Below are 12,191 nucleotides of genomic sequence, written 5' to 3' on the forward strand. Positions count from 1 at the left end.
GACAGGCAGTGGAGGTGCACATCTTTAATCCCAACCTTCAGGAGGCAGAGGCAGGCAGATCTTTGTGAGTTTGAGGCCAGTCTGCTCTACAGACAGTTCTAGGACAGCCAGGGCTACACAGTGAGCGAAGCCTTGTCTCCAAAACACCCATCTCCCCCTAAAAAAAAGAACTAATCGGGTGAATATATGTTTAAATGGGGTTTATTGGGTTGGCTTACATGACAGGTTAGGGGGACTTTCCAGGGAGTGGGCACAGGTTATATTGTCCAGCAATGGCCGTCTACATGCTGATGAGCCTAAGAAGCCTTTGCTCCATGAGGATGGGCGCCGCAGCAGTCCTGATCTGGTGCGGGAGGGCTGGAGGATTCCCGGAGAGCTGCTGGTCTCCAGCCCGCTTTGGAAGCCTGAAGAAGGTGATGTCAGCCAAGAAACGCAGCAGTGGTCGCAGCAACAGAGCAGATGACTCACTGCCGAGCCGCCGAGGCAGCAAGGCAAAGAGTAGAGCCATTTCCCTCTGACCTCCTTTTCTTCAGGCCCGGCACTGAAAGGGGCAGCCATGTTTAGGGCGTGTCAAGAAGGTGCCACACAGGTGTACCCAGGGGCTTACTTCATAGCTGAAGCCAGATTCAGTCCAGCTGACAACCAGGATTAACCATGACAGCTGTCTGCCTCTCTCAGCCTCCAGGGTGCTGGCATCAGGCACGAGCCCCCCGTTCTAACCATTTGAAATGCACAGTTCAGGGTAACTGTTAACAGCTATGGTGTGGATGGCCATCCCCATGACCTCCAAGCAGAAACTGAAGCCACTGAGCAGCTCCACTCTCACTGAGCAGACTTCCCACTCTCACTTCCCTGCAAGACCCTGGGAATGTCTAATCTACTTCCTGGTTCCATGAATCACCTATTGTAAATATTTCATAGCAGAATGGTACATTGGGTATCCTTTTACATCTTCCTGCTTTCACTGGCTGTGTTTTTAAGGTGCCTCCATGTGGTAGCAGATGCCAGCACTCAGCACCTTTTCATGGTTGAATAATGTTCTACTGTGTAAGTTTTGTTTTTGTCTTCTTTTGTTTACAGATCAGAGCGTTTCAGCCTTCTGCCCCCTGGTGAATGCTGTTGCTATGACCATTGTTTTGCTGGTGTGGTGGCTGATGTCTGCAATCTTAGCACCTGGGAGGTTATGGGAGGAGGATCAGGAATTCAAGGCCAGTATTAACTACACAGAATTCCAGGTACGCCAGGCTCTCTCAGGAGACGGAGGCAGGAGGCAGAGTTTGAGGCCAGCCTGGTCTACAAAGTGAGTTCCAGGATAGCCAGGACTAAGTGAAGGGACCTTGTCTCAAAACATACAAATAAATAGATAAATGTTTCATGTGAATCTGGGCTACAAGAGACCCTGTCCCCAAAGCCAACAAACAACAAAACAAAACAAAACAAAACAAAATAGGTGTCCATCGTCTGCCAGGAAAGAAACTGAGATAATTTAGTAGTGGGGTCTCTTCCTCTTGGCTGGGCCGAGGGCACAGGGAAGGAGAGGGAGTGGCCGGAAAATTCTAGAATTCTTCAGAGACTAGGGCAGGGCAGTGAAACGCTAGCTTGTGAGATTTTAGTAGGTCAGGGGCAGGTGACAGGGGGGAACTGAGCCCCCAAGATCCTCTGGATGCTGAGCCAGCAGGTGGTCACATCCACTCCCTCCCTTTGCATTTGCAGGGGTGGGGAGTGCGGGGGTGGAGGTGGGGAGGTGGGGGGGGTTGTATTGCCACGCATCCAGAGAGAAGGCCCGAGTGCCGCCTCCGGCAGGCTGGCTGAGTATCAGCCTGCAGTAATCATCTACTGATACTGTGACAGGCTTTTGAACTATTCAGCCAGCGCCGGCCTGGTAGGCAGGAATCACAGCACAGTAGCGCCTACTGTGTGTCAGACTTGGAAAGCCAAATGTACTGCACATGTCCTCGCCTCCAGCCCTACCCCAGCTCCGTGCAGCACAAGCCTTGCAGATACCTTCCAGCGGAGAATTTGTTCCATCTGGTCTGCTGGGCACAGCCTCTAAGAGAGTCACAGCTGGGCGGCGGTGGCAGCGGTGGCACAGGCATTTAACCCCAGCACTCCGGAGGCAGAGCCGGGAGGATCTTTGTGAAGCCAGCCTGGTCTACAGAGTGAGTTCCAGGGCTACACAGAGAAGTCCTGTCTCAGAAAAAAAAAAAAAAATTAAACATTTGAAAATGGTATTTTGGAGCTCAAATTCTGTGTTCAACTCTGAAAAAAGAACACGTCTGTAAAGAGGACATTTCCCAAAGGCCTGAACCTATTTACTTCAGGGGACCTGAGAGTCCTACAGACTTTGATCCTCTCTCTCCCTCTCTCTTTCTTGGTTTGGGGCCTGTTGGGTGGACACAGCTGAGTCCTTCTGATGGAAGCTCTTTCTAGACTCACACATTCATCCCCTGAACTCAGCTAAGGATCAGGAGGCAACTGGGCCCCGCTCTGCTTCTCCTGCTGTGTGGCTCTGGCAAGGTTATCTACATCTCTGAGCCTCAGTTTCCTTCTTCACTCAATGAGTATAATGACAGTCATTCAGAGGGCAGTCGAGGGTCAAACGAAGCAGAGCGTGTGGCAAACAGGAGCACCTGGGAACCGCTCTTTTCTCTAAGAAAGAGGGGTGAAGCTGGGTGGCACACGTCTTTAATCCCAGCACTTGGGGAGGCAGAGGCAGAGGCAGAGGCAGAGGCAGAGGCAGAGGCAGAGGCAGGCAGATCTCTGTGAGTTTGAGTCCAGCCTGCTCTACAAATTTCCACAACAGCCAGGGCAATACAAAGAAATTCTGTATCGAGAAACTAAAAACAAAACAAAACAAAGGAAATGTGGAAACAGGGCTCTTTCTTGTGGGAAGAGGACGCTTGTCGGGGGAGAGGCAGGAGGTGGTCAAAGGGCAAACAGTGTGTGTGTCATTTGTTTTCCTCACCGCCATGACAAGATATCAGACAAAGGCAACTCAGGGATGGAAGGGGTTACTTGCCCTCACTGAGGGGATACCATCCATCATGGCGGTGGTGGCGGCAGTCACGCTTCGGGAGCATGATGTCACACTGAAGGCAGGAAACAGATGAATGATGAAACTCAGCCGGCTTCCTCCTGCTCCCCAGCCCATGAGGTGGTACTGCTCACATTCAGGATGCATCTTCAATCAAACCTTTCTGGAAACTCCCTCAGGCGCTACCAAATGTGTGTGTGTCCTGGGCGACTCTAAAATGAGTCAAGCTGATGGTGAGGATTAGCTATCTCACTGTGACAGTGAATATTGATCATCAACCTGATTGGATGTGGAGTCTACTTAACTACCTCAGGGCGGTCCTGTGAGAGCATTTCCAGGGAAGACTAATGGAGAGAAAAGACCCTCACTCAGAGTGGGCGGCAGATTCTAGCTTCTGCCTGAGGAGGAGACATCCATGCTGCCTTTGCCCACCCAGCTCTGCTTCTTGCTGGTGCACCCATCTTGTCCTTGGTGGCATCTTGCATAGACTTTGCAATCCAGCATCTCTGGCTTTTGATCTTGGGCTGAAGGCCAGTGGCTCTCCAGGAGTCCTCCAGGCCTTCAGTGCCAGGTTGGGAATGCTGAGGGACTCAGCCTGGTGGGCTGAACAGCAACAGGGCTCTCAGTCTCTTGAGCATGCAGACAGCCATTGCTGGATGCCCAGCTCCTGGCCTGTAAGCTGTGTGATAATCCCCTTGTTTTGTTGGTTCTGTTCCACTGGAGGACCAGCACTAACGTGGCACTTACAGGATGTATGTGGACACAGGCAGACCCAAGTCCAACTAGGAGCCCCAGAAACAGCTCTCAATAGGAGAGAGAGTGGCCAGTGGCGTTGGGTACTGGAGTAGACCAGAGGCCTTGGCTGGGAGAAGCTTTCTATGACTAGGGTCATGCTGGGCTGGTCACCTTTGCCTGTCCCATGAGAGAGGCAGGTGACTGCCCGTCTCCTACTGACTCAGGCAGGCAACCTTGCTGCTCCAGAGTTTGCCAAGGGCTGGGCTGGGCATGTGGGTCAGGCTGTGATCCAGACACTATCTCTGATGCCACCACATATCTGCTTTCTCGCTCAGCAGTGACGGGACACCAAGGAATAGAGGATCCCATTGTCCGCAGGAAGACTGGGTGGCCTGGGCCCGAGAAGAGGAGCCAGGCTCAGGGTGAAGGCTCCAGTCCCAGAGGAGAGCAGCTGTTATTGCAGAACCTCCTTCCCCTTCTTCCTCCCTTCCTTATCTCTGTCTCTCTGTCTCTCTGTGTGCACGCACACGCATGCACACAGGTGCACACATCAGGTCTACATGTGCACATGCGTGCAGGTGTGTGAAGGCCAGGGGTTCATCTCAGGTGCCATCCACATTGGATTTTTGTTGGTTTCGTTTTGTTTGGGACAAGGTCTCACTATGTAGCCCTGGCTGGCCTGGAACTTGCTGTGGAGACCGAGCTCATCTGAACCTCACAGAGATCTGCTTGCTTCTGTCTCCTGAGTGCCGAGATTAAAGCCGTGTGCCACCCCTTGACATTCTTGTTTTGAGACAGGGTTTTTCACTGGGACTTGCTGAGTAGGCTGGCTGGCTGGCCAGCAAGGCTAGGGATCTTCCTGTCTCTGCCTCCCTAGTGCTGGGATTAAGAGTGTGTGCCACCGTGCCCAGCTTTTTATGTAGGTGCTGGAGATCAAACTCAGGGCCCCATTTTTATTTTATTTTTTTCATATACTTTATTGCCTCTGCTATTTTCTTGGCCCTTCTTTTCTATTGTTCTTATTATTATTTAGAGAACCTCACTATTTAGCCCACACTGTACCCAAACTTATAGCCCTCCTGCTTGGGAGCACAGTATGCCCCCACACCCTGCCTGCCTTTGAATCTGGTTCTGCCCAGTGAGGAACTCGATCCCGCTGAGGAAGAGTTCCAGGTGGAGAGATCAGCATGCTCAGGGAAGAGCCTGAACTCAAAGAGACCATGAAGCTGGAGTGGCCAAGGGGCTGGGGGTGAGATGAGGCCACGAGGAAAATAGGCCTGATAGCACGTCCCGTGTCAGCCACGAGGCGATCTTGGATTTTTGTCTGAGTCCAGGAAGAAGCCACGGGATGGCTTAAAGCAGCAAAATGGGGTGCTGTCATTTACATTCTACAAGGATGCCAAAGGTGACAGGAGGAGTGGGGCCAGGGCTGGAGAAGGAGAAGCAGTGAACGGCCGTGGTCCTATACTGTTCTTCCAGCTCTCCCAGTTTCTCTCTTTCCCTCAAGGCCAGCCCAGATTCCAGTCAGGTAAGATGAGCCAAGAGCTCTACAGGTTCTAGGGCCGGGGAGGGTGGCCAGCAGCAAGGACTGGAGAGGCCGCAGGACCAGGAAAAGACGTCAAGCGAAGGCAATCTTTGGGCCTGTGAGGCAAGCCTCTGCGCGTGTTTGCCTTAGGCTGCTCCAGTAGCTATAGGGAGATTCCGGAGACTGGGTGATTTTTGAAGAACACAAGTTTATTCGGCTCATGGTTCTGGAGACTTGGCAGGACAAAATACGGCGGTTAATACCATCCGCTTGAAAGGATCTAGAATCTGACAGGCCTGAGGGGTTTTCTACAGGATTAAATAAATACAGGCAGCACCACCCCGAGGGCTGGGGTCCTGGACTGAACACAAAGGAGGAACTGAGCAGAGCACCAGCATTCATCCCCTTCTGCTTCCTGCTCAGCTCCTCAAGCTCCTGCTGCCCTGCCTTCCTCTCCAGGATGGAAGTACCCCTGAACCGCAAGCCAGATGACAAGCCCTTCTTCCTTCAATTGGTTCTGCCAGGTATTTGGTGATGGCAACCAAAGAGTAACTTTTAGAAAGAGCACGTGTGATGCTGGATCTGGCTGGGCCTGGCCCTCTGTGTCACGCATTAACATGCCGGTGGAGCAAGCGTGCGGTGAGGTCATGTCCCTTCTCTCCTTATAAAGCCACAGGTGCCCTCGTGTGTGGCCACTCTTTCAAGCCAGCCTCACTAGCTGCCGACCCCAGGAGAAAAACAGCAGGAGTACAAGAGTCTTGCCTAGGCGTGGAGACCAGCACACACAGCGCATGAGCCTTAGTGCTGCTGAGGGGGCCTGGCCTGGTCTCCAGCACCCATGGCCAGGTGTGTTGGCTGTTACAAACGCCATCCACCCGCATCTTTCTCCTTCTCCATGCTCTGCGCGTGAGGACAGGCATGACTCTCTAAGGTCCTCCCGAGGGGCAGAGGGTTGACGGGCTAGAGCCAGCATTGCCAAGTGCTTGTCCTACAGTTCATGGTAGGCTGCATGGAAGGTCCAGGCCATCGCCTTGCTGGACACATAGCCTTCTGCTCTCAGGGGAAGCTCATGAGGAATCCCCCACACCGAAGAGGGTGGACTTATTTTTGGTCTTTTCCAGACAAGGTCTCAGAGGGCCCAGGACTGCCTCGAACTGCCTCGTACAGCCAAGGGGAACGTTGAGCTTCTGATTTGTCTATCTTCCCTCAGGTTCTGGGTTTGCAGGCAGGTGCTGCCGTGCCTCATTTGCTCAGTGCTGGAGAAGAGAACCTTTGTACACGTTAGCAACCAATTAAGCTATGCTCTAGCCTTACATTGTTTTTGGAGACAGAGTCTAAGTATGAAGTTATGGGTGACTTTATGTTTGTGGCAATCCTCCTGCCTCCACATCCTGAGTGCTGGGATTACAGGTGCATTGCCTCACTTGGCTGTGATAGCTAATCTTTTTGTTTGTTTGTTTGTTTTGAGATAGGGTTTCTCTGTGTAGCCCTGGCTGCCCTGGAACTTAGATCAGGCTGTCCTCCAACTCACAGAGATCTGCCTGCCTCTGCCTCTCAAGTACTGGGTTTAAAGGCGTGTGCCACCACTGACTGGCTTTACAATCTGTTTAATTGGAGAACTGTCTAGAGGTAAGTAAAGTGCACCTTTGGGTGTGTCTGTAGTAGAACATGCGGGGGGGGGGTTTAGATCCAGAGAACTCTGTTCTGATCAGTGGGTTATCGTCCTGATGGATTCATGGTATAACAGCATCATTGGGAAAGGAAGAGATGGTCCAGGTTGGAGAAAGTGGGTCACTGGGAGTGTGGCCTGGGGGGGAGCAGAGCTGCTCCTGGTGCCTTCCTGCATGCTGATTCATCCTCCGGTCTGGGGAGGGTAAGAAGCTCCCCCATCACGTGCCTGGCCTCATGTGGTGATATCTTGCCCACGTACAAGGGGCCAGGCAACCATGAGCTGGACCCTCTGAAACTGTGAGCCCAAACCAACCCCTCCCCCCTGCATTGGTTTCTTAGCTCGTTCCTGTGATGAAATACCTGGAGGAAAACAACGTGACAAAGGAGGGGTATGTGTGGGCTAACAGTTCTCGGCTACAATACATTACGGTGGGGAAGGCCTTCTGGTTAGAGCTCACACAGTTGCTCACATCACATCTGCAGCCAGGAGCTCACATAGCTGCTCACACCTCATCTGCTGTCAGGAGCTCACACAGCTGCTCACACCACATCTGCAGCCAGGAGCTCACACAGCCGCCCACACCACATCTGCAGCCAGGAGCTCACATAGCAGCCCACACCACATCTGCCGTCAGGAGCTCATACAGCTGCTCACACCACATCTGCCGTCAGGAGCTCACACAGCCACCCACACCACATCTGCCATCAGGAGCTCACACAGCCACCCACACCACATCTGCCATCAGGAGCTCACACAGCTGCGCACACCTCATCTGCAGCCAGGAGCTCACACAGATGCTCACACCACATCTGCAGCCAGGAGCTCACACAGCTGCTCACATCACATCTGCCATCAGGAGCTCACACAGCTGCTCACACCTCATCTGCAGCCAGGAGCTCACACAGCTGCTCACACCACATCTGCCATCAGGAGCTCACACAACTGCCCATACCTCGCTTGCATCCAGGAAGCAGAGAGAGACGAATGCTCGTACTCAGCTTGCTTCTCCTTTTTATGCAACTCAGGACCCAAGCCCAGGGGATGGTGTTGGCCAATTTTAGGGTGAATCTTCCCATTTCCATGAACCCAGTCAAGCTAATTCCTCACAGGTGTGCCTTAAAGCTTGCCTGCTGGATGATGCCAGAGCAGTGGTTCCCAACCTTCCCAATGCTGCCACGCTTTAACACAGTTCCTCATGTTGCGGCGACCCCCAACTATAAAATCATTCCATTTCTACTTTGTAACTGTAATTTTGCTACTGTTATGAATCATAATGTAAATGTCTGATATGCAGGATATCTGGTAAACAACCCCAAAAGGGTCTCACCCACAGGTTGAGAACTGTTGTTCTAGACCCTGTCAGGCTGACAGTCAGCATTAACCGTTACACTCTACTAAGTGGTTCTTGAAGGTATTTCGGGCACAGCGACGCCAAAAGTAACTAATATACTTTTAAAATTAAAATTTAGCCAGGCACGGTGACATTTTATTCCCAGCACTTAAGAGGCAGAGGCAGGCAGATCTCTGTGAGTTTGAGACTGGCCTGGTCTATAGAGTGAGTTCCAGGACAGTCAGAGCTACACAAAGAAACTGTCTCAAAAAGCAAACACACGGGCTGGAGAAATGGCTCAGTGGTTAAGAGCACTGTCTGCTCTTCCAGAGGTCCTGAGTTCAATTCCCAGCAAACACATGGTGGCTCACAACCATCTACACCCTCTCCTGCCCTCTTACAGCACTAATATGCATAAAACAAACAAAGAAACAAACACGCGCACACACACACACACACACACACAATCTTGCTGTGTAATCATACTGCCTGGTTTTGTTCGTCAACTTGACCAAGCTAGAGTTATCAGAGAGGAAGGAGCCTCAGTTGAGGAAATGCCTCTATAAGATCCAGCTGTTAGTCTGGTGGTCCTGGGTTCTATAAGAAATCGGGCTGAATAAGCCATGACAGCGAGCCAGTAAGCAGCACCCCTCCATGGCCTCCGCATGAGCTCCTGCCCCCAGGGTCCTGCCCCGACTGAGTTCCTGTCCTGATGAACTATGATCTGGCAGGGTAAGCCAAATAAACCCTTTCCTCCCCACCTTGCCTTTTGGTCGTGGTGGTTTTTTGCTGCAGCAATAGAAACCCTGACTAAGACGGTAACTCAGGCTGGCCTGGAACTCCCCATGTAGTGGAGGCTAGTCTGGAACTCAGAGCGAGCTTCCTGCTGAGGGACCTAAAGTAGCAGCTATCGTTAAGACCTAAAGTAGGTGCGGTAAAAAGTTAGTAATGCCCTGAGGGGAAGAGCCACCTCGCTGCGTTCTTTCCCCACCCACTAGAGATACAGTTGATAGGAAACTGGACCCTCCCCCTAGGGAGGGGCACCTGGTCCTGGTCATGGTCAATGGTCAATGGTCTGGGAACCTTCCTATAGCCAATCAATTCAAAATGTAGCATCTTGACCAATAGATGCTTGCCAGGAAGGAATTGCCCCTGCCTTGGGCATGCTGGGATAGACCAAAATCTTTAAATCACCCAACTAACCTGGGTGCAGGGCGCTCAGCTCCCACCGCTTCGGTGGTGGGTGTTGTGGGCCCAAGCTGCAGCTTGTAATTTACAATAAAAAGACCCTCATGTGTTTTGCAACGGAGTCAATTCCTGTAGATCTTTTGGGAGCTCGCAAACTGGGTATAACACTGCCTCAGCCTCCAGAATGTTGTATTTACAGTAGCCCCTCAAGATGCGTTGAGCTCCGTCTCACAGATGAATGACATTTAGACGGAGCGTCTAAGTGTCCTCCCCAGCCACTCAGTTTGCAGATGACAGAGCTGGGACTTAACGTTTGCCTTCCTCACGGCCGGAGCTTCCTGTCTCTCCTCCGCCACCAGCTTCCCCTGCCCTTCTGCCCTGTCCCTCTGAGAAGATGTTGCTGTGAGGTGGGCTGGGAGGGAGCAGGCTGGTATCATGAAGGTGTGGACCTGTTTGTTTTCTGGGAGGAGTAGAGAGGAAAAGAGATAGTTGGGAACCTCTGGTGTCTCAGGACCAAAGTCCCCCAACAGCCCGTGGGCAGAGCGTACTGGAAGCCAAAGGACCACGCACCCATCATGGAAGCCTGGGAACCTGCTTCTGTTCTGCTTCATTCACTAGCCACTGAGCCCTGGGCAGGGAGGAAGCCCCGACACAGAGAAGTTTATAAGGCTTTGTCTGCTCAGGAGCCTGAGGCAGGAGGATCGAGAGTTCCAGGACAGCCTGGGCTGCGCAGTGAGACCCCGTTTTAAAAACTCAAAAACAGGAGCTCGGAAGAGGGCTCAGCTGATACACTTGCTGTTCCAGCTGAAGGCTGGAGTTCGGATCCCTAGAGCCCAGAGAAAGCCCAGTGGGTCCACGGGCAGCCTGTGATGCCAACCTGCCTCAACATACAAGGTGGAGAGTGGTCCGGGAAGATGTCCCAGGACTCCCAGACACACATGTGCGCCCTTACACACCACACATATGTGTGCGCCCACATGCACACACACAGACACTGACGCCAACATTCAAATTCATGGAAAAACAAACGCACGAAACCTCTCAAAACCCAACCCAACCAGTGTACAGCTGCGTAAGGAGAGGCAGGGGCGGGCCTCCTTCTGCCTCCTGAGTGCTGTTTCTCTCCCCAAGCTTCATCTGGCATGGTGTGTTTATCTATCCCCGGGGAGGGAATCAACCCAAATGCAGGGATTTATGATAAAAAGGATTTCCCACCAGGTGTTGTGGCACATCACTTGCCTTTAATTCCAGCCCTCGAGAGGCAAAGACAAGCAGATCTCTATGAGTTTGAATTCCAGAAAAGTCAGAGCTATGTACAGACACATACACACACACACATACACACACACACACACACACACACACACACACACACACACACCTCATGGTTTCTGTAGGTCAGAATCCTAGAAGGGGCTGATCTGCCTGCCCACGCCTCTGGCTCTGATCTTCTTACCAGGCCACAAGGAGGTGTCACTGACCTGGTCACTCTAGGCTAAAGTGGGGTCAGACCCAAGGCCGAGATCACACGTGTGGCTTGAGGCTGGTGCAGTGCTTTGGCGTACAGGCCTTTTCATTAGGATCCCTACAATGAGGCTGTGCTGCTTGTACTGGGGAGGGGAGGGAAGGGGGTAGAACAGTCCATTCTCTACTGCCGTATCAGAATACCACAGACCAAGCGAAGGACTGACAAGAGAGGTTTCCTCTCTGCGTCCCGGAGGCCAGAATGCCCAGGAGCGTGTCACCTTGTGCTGTGTCATAGCAGAGCTGAGAGTATAGGGCATGCAGAGAGGAAACAGGGCCCAGCCCAGCCATGTATTAGGAGCCCATTCTGGCAAGAATCCACCAGGCGATTAGGTGACCTAATCACCTCCTCAATCACCTCCTCAAGGTCCAGCGTCGTAATTTGACCCAGTGGCATTTTTTTGTTTGTTTGTTTGTTTTAAGGTTAAGGCTACAGTAGCCCAGGCTGGCCTCCATCTATCACGTGGCCAAGAATACCTTTGAACTCTTGATCCTCCTGCCTCTACTTCCCAAGCCCTAGAGTGACAGGCCTGCACCACTGTGCCCAGCTGAAGACAATTAATTCACCATGAGTTTTACGGTCACCAGTCAGACTCCAGTGCTAACCTTGGTGGTGATGGTCTATCGCTGCTGTGTCTATTATAACTGTTTCAGCTAGTGGCAGCCTATCACTTCTGTCTCTATTATAACTGTACCAGCTAGTGACAGCCTATCAGCGTTGTAGTCTATTCTAACTGTTTTCAGGTGGTGACAGCCTATCACTGCTGTGTCTATTATAACTTCCGGTTAGAAGCAAATTGCGGATCCAGTGATGGGAGAGGAGTTGATCTCACAGAGGTGTGCCTGGAAGGGCTGGAGTCCCCTGGGGAGATGGCTCGATGCATAAGAGCACTTGCTCTGAAGGCGTGAGGACCCCAGTTCAAATCCCTGGCAGTCACATGGCTGGGCGTGCCTCCTCCCATCATTGGAGGGTGGAGACAGGAGGATGCCCAGAGCTTGCTGCTCAGCCAGCTTGGCCCAAAGAGAGAGCTTGTGGCTCAGTGAGTGAGATCTGTCTCAAGGCATAAGGCAGAGAGCAGTAGAGGAAGGTCCTAGATGTCCTCCTCTGGTTTCCAAATCCATGTGTATGAACTCCTGCACCTGCACACACTCATTGGTGTATCACACACATGCATGCCATACA

The sequence above is a fragment of the Meriones unguiculatus genome, chromosome 8 (assembly GCF_030254825.1).
Source record: "Meriones unguiculatus strain TT.TT164.6M chromosome 8, Bangor_MerUng_6.1, whole genome shotgun sequence".
Taxonomy (NCBI): Eukaryota; Metazoa; Chordata; class Mammalia; order Rodentia; family Muridae; genus Meriones; species Meriones unguiculatus.